Below are 5,204 nucleotides of genomic sequence, written 5' to 3' on the forward strand. Positions count from 1 at the left end.
ATTTTTGTATTAAGTAATACAATTAGTTATATTTATCTTGATTTTAATTGGGTGAAAACTTTGAGTCTTATTGCAAACTTGATGGCGGGTTCTATTCCCATTGTCAATGATTAGGACCTTTGACAACTTGGCGATGGAGAATTTATTGACTTGGAGTTATTCATTTCCATGGGAAGTCATTTATTAGTCCCTGCCATCTGGCAATGGCCAGGGACTATTGTAATCGTTCCGGTCGACTTAACATTAGTTCGGTGCTCTTATACCGCCCTTATCCTAAAGTCTAGTGACCTGTTCTCTGCAGTTAACCAAAGTCGATTCCGCCGTTCGCCTTTGTCATCTTATTTGGCCTCTTCCCGAGGCGGAAGAGGCCGGAGCATATGGTAAAATGATATTTAACCACTATCATCTGTGCTTGACTGTGTGCGGTTTACTATTAATGCTGGCATTAATTTGTTAACCTTTAATGTTAAGTCTACCACCGGTTCTTCACACTCAGCCTTAGTTCTTTAACGCCATGGGTTGGTCCGGTGTTTGTTCTTTCGCAGGTGTCGGCGTCTGTGGCCATCGTCAGCGTTTAATGTTAAGTGCGAATGGGCATAGCCGCATACATATGCTAATGTTGTTTTGCAGGTGTCCGGCATTATGCTAATGTTGTTTTGCAGGTGTCCGGCTGTCCGTGGATGCTGGCAGGTGTCATGAACGCCCGGGAGAGGAGAGTTCTGGAGCAGCGATAAATATCGCCTTCCCTAACCAACTTTAAGATGGAAAGATTGGGTCCGTTGAATGTCGGAACTGGGTTTTCCTTTTTGGTACCTACTATTCGACCTTACTCACATTTTATTTTCTATGTATGTTGTCAGGTGAAACTTCCGCCACTGAAATCATGTTTTAAGGTTACAGGAATCTCGGACCAACGACTTATTGTTTTTTCTTTTCCAGGTTAGTAGCTTTGTCCTTCACAACATGAAATATGTTCCAGACAATACTATCTCAGCCATTGTTGTGTCTCTTCGAGAAACGGAGAAAAAATAGCTAGGGTTCACGGTTTTTAGTTTGCCATTCTCTGTTGTACACATTTTGGCTTTCTGCCAGGAACAGGTCTACGACCCATTCCCATTTGAATTCTAATGTAATTGTTTACACTCATATAGCGCAGCCATGTTTTACCAGTCCATAACTCGCTATCCTTGAATATGATATGTATCGGGACTATGAGGAATTTCTCGTCGATTCTATGTTTTCTTTATTGAAGGGTGGAATGCAATATCTATTAAATATGACTATTTGCTTGTAATTTTCGTGAGGCTATGACTATTTCTTCAAGTTATTTTTGTTACCAGATCTTAGTTTATTGTGTGCTTTTCTTGTATCTACTGATTAGTATTTCTTAGTTAAAGAATTATTAGACGAGTATGAGGCCGCAGGCCAAACTATTTGGGTTTTTTGCTTGTAATTTTCGTGCTGCCTCACGGTAGCTTCTGGCTGCAAGACCCAAACTGGGTAGCGCCGGTTTATCGTTTCAACTATAATGTATATTGTTGCTAAACTAAGAGCTGAATCCTTCCTGTGGGTATGGCTATTTCTTCAAGTTATTTTTGTTACCAGATCTTAGTTTATTGTGTGCTTTTCTTGTATCTACTGATTAGTATTTCTTAGTTAAAGAATTATTAGACTATGGTTTTGTTAGTTTGCTTGTATACAAATGTATCTAACTTACAGCAGTGCAGCGAAGACCCGGTAAGTACTGGAGAATTCTTCAGAGAAGATCTATCGCCTCTGAAGGTTAGGATTCATGCATTTAATCTCCTCGCGAGTGGGAGTCCTAAGGACCTGAGAGTAATATTTTAATTACTGCAAGCAACCCTCAAAAAACTACAAAAATTGCAACACTACAGTGCAAGTTTAGTATGAACCAGAGATGGAAATATATATCACCTTTATAATCTCCACAAGCTGGTCCACTCCACTCTCACCCTGCAGTAAATCAAATAATTCTCAGGCTTCTCAGGACATGGCAATGGCGGGTCCGCACTTGCAGGCATCGCTGCTTCTTTATCCATAGCTGGATTCGAACCCAGTCGAGGAACTTGCAGTCGTTCGATTTCTAGATTTGATGGTCTCAGAGCTGCTGAAGCTGAGCTGGCTGAAGAACTGGCAGGTGGTTTGCATGCAAGCCTCGAGTAACATTTGTCGACACGGGGTTAAACTATCCTCTTGTATTAATTCAGATCAATTTGTTTACGCTCATATGATGTAACTTCACCTCTAGAAAGCATTTTATAAAGTTATATTTACCATATTTATCGGTCCAACTGGGGTTTTATAATTTGCATTTATTTGCTGCATATGCGCGGCAGCAAATTACTTTAAAATAGCTTTTGACTCTCTCGTTTTCCTGTTTCGTTTTCCTGTTTTTCTACGCAACCATAATATTTAGGTATATGTTTTTGTCATATAACTTAAGCATATGGATTGTTTTTCAAAATTTTGCAATTTTCTTTTTTGAATATTTTTCAAAAGCAAGATACTGCAAATGTATGACAGCACATCGATACCAATTTTCTGCAATTTTCTTTTTAATTATCTACCAAAAGCATGATACTGTAAATGTATGAAAACACAATGACATCTAAATTTTCAACAGTTTTCTGTTTTTCTACGCAACCATAATAATTAGGTATATGTTTTTGTCATATAACTTAATCTACTGAAAGTACAATGCTGTAAATGTCAACTTCTACGCAACCATAATAATTAGGTATATGTTTTTGTCATATAACTTAATCTACTGAAAGTACAATGCTGTAAATGTCAACTTGATGCAGGGACTCGCTGCGTCGCAGCTCCCCTTGTTTTGAAGGAAATTACATCTCTCACTTATAACATATATTTATGTACAAATTCAAATCACTAGTTAAGATCCCATATTGTTTTGCACTTATAACATTCTTAAATAATTTATAAATTAATGCTCCATTCTCACCAACTCATAAATGGTTATTAAATATATGGTTTTAATATTGCTGGCAATGACACAAGTGTAAAGTGAGTGGTGATAATGTATTGATAGCCTTATTTTTTATTCTACTGCCTTGCACAATTTGTTTCATCAATTGCTATCAATATAACAATTGGTCACTTGCATGTTCACATTGGTAAGATTATTTCACCTTTCTTTCTATGTAATACTCCCACTTATTTGTGCATAACACTCAATCGATGAAGGACTAAAGATAGAGGATCCATTATCTATTTCAGACATTGGACAACAACAATTGATAATACCTACTTAAAAAATTCATCAAATAACAGCTAATAAGACCTATAAAAAGTTCTAATTATGAGAGCTTGCTTGTTGATTTGGCAACTAAATTATCTTGATAGTCCATTATAACTTTAAAATGTAGGGCCAACATTCTAAATGAAGTTTAGGGGAGGTTATTTTTAAAATTTTGTGAATCAACCAGTTAACATTGAGTCTCAACTTGTTAGGCTTTGATATGCAACAACTATATTGCTACCTAGATTTCTTGGGAAATTGGTGTTTGGAGGAACCATTTCTCTTGCATAGCTTTAATTTTGCCGGGAAAATGGCCAAGTTACGTGAGATTTTATTTTACTCCAAGCACTTCCTCTATGTCTCTCAAAGTGTAATTGTAATTGTAATCTACCTAATATTCCATGCCATAGATGTGTTTTCTTACCAGACCACAACTAAAACATATTTGCATTTAACCATTCTCCACATTGAGTGGCATTTCATTGTCATGTCCTCGCGTTTCAACTCCAATAGCTTTTTGTTGTTTATTAGAATATATTCTCAAATCCCTGTGTTTTTCATATGCACAAAAATTAGGAATGTGCAAAGAATTTGACAAGAACATTAAAGCACTACATATATAAGAAAGAACTCAAATCGTACTTATGCTCAATTTTCGATGAAAAAAGAGCAAAATAATGAAGTACTTAACCATTATTAGACATAAGATTTATTAAATCATGGCTAAGTCCAAAACAAGATATCAACTATTTTTAAGGAAAAACTCCATACCATCTAGCAAATGATACCATACTTAATATAGGAAAACATCTTAGGGAATAGGACCATCAAAGGTCAAAATATAAGGTGGTAAAATGAAACCTTGTGATAGTCTATTCTCACAATCAATATATAAGAGAATACAAATATCCTCCCAATTTGAGAACTAAAATCCTCAGGACTTAGGAAAGGGAAAAGCATAACTAAAATCCTTGGGACTTGGGAAAGGGAAAAACATAACATAATGTAATATGGATAATGTTGAAATTTGTTAAAATGTGTGTAGGGGAAAAAGGTTTACTCCTTTAATATGATGTCATGAAGATGGGGCAATCTAAAAGGAGAAATTATGGCCGCAAATTAAGAAATAAGTAGAGAAATTATGGTCATAAATTGAGCAATAAGTTCCTAAACATTGGTCCATCTCATAAGAAAAAGCATGGGATACTATGATGTATTGATATAATAATGTATACTTATTTCCCTCCTCAGACTTGTAGTTGAGCTTATATGCGTCTACATTTTAGCTTCGTGGGGGATTATATTCAATAAAAACATTTGAAAATGGAATCTTGTGAAACTAAAGGGGGTTCTAACAAGCAAAATGCTTTAAATGAATATAGACATCGAATTACCTTGAACCACTTCTAGTTGATGGACTTCAATTCCCATAGAATGCCACCAATTATGTATGGATATCAACACACACATGTCAACAAAATTTAGCACGTTATATTTTTCAAGCATACATTTCGGATACAACTAAAAAGAATCCAAAAAAACAAACTATAGTTGATATAGAAAATGGTATATTGAAACTTTGGAGCTCCACATTCTAGGGTATAAGCCCCTTTCTAGGTAGCTCTTAATCACATCCCTTGTATCAACCATGTGACCAAGGGCTAAGGCAACAAATGATCCTACGAGTTCTTCATGGACAACAATTGCGCTTGTTGTTGTTGTTGTTGGTTGTGGTCAATGAGACACAAAATGGGGAGGAGATTAATACTAATGAATAATTAAACTCTAGGAACAAACCCATTGACAAAGGTCTTGTGGTACAAAGTAAAAGGAAGCACAAGTACCTTATCATCTTGGGAAATGTGGTTATGAGATGGTATGCATGATAGGAATATGGATTTGTATATTTTATTTTGTGTGTTTT

The 5,204-nt window shown here is 35.8% G+C and overlaps 1 long non-coding RNA gene across 2 annotated transcripts; it reads left to right on the forward strand.

Moving 5' to 3' along the window:
- Positions 1-211: 211 nt before the first annotated feature.
- On the forward strand, positions 212-2,376 carry LOC149149827 (uncharacterized). Of its 2 annotated transcripts, none has more exons than XR_016262587.1 (3): positions 212-380; positions 631-939; positions 1,723-2,376. It is a non-coding gene; the product is annotated as an uncharacterized LOC149149827 (long non-coding RNA). The 2 variants fall into 2 exon arrangements; XR_016262586.1 differs by having other exon boundaries at positions 214-380; positions 1,728-2,374.
- Positions 2,377-5,204: the final 2,828 nt, after the last annotated feature.

The sequence above is a fragment of the Pinus tabuliformis genome, chromosome 9 (genome assembly GCF_031772625.1).
Source record: "Pinus tabuliformis cultivar Carrire ecotype Pingquan chromosome 9, CPIR1, whole genome shotgun sequence".
Classification (NCBI taxonomy): domain Eukaryota; kingdom Viridiplantae; phylum Streptophyta; class Pinopsida; order Pinales; family Pinaceae; genus Pinus; species Pinus tabuliformis.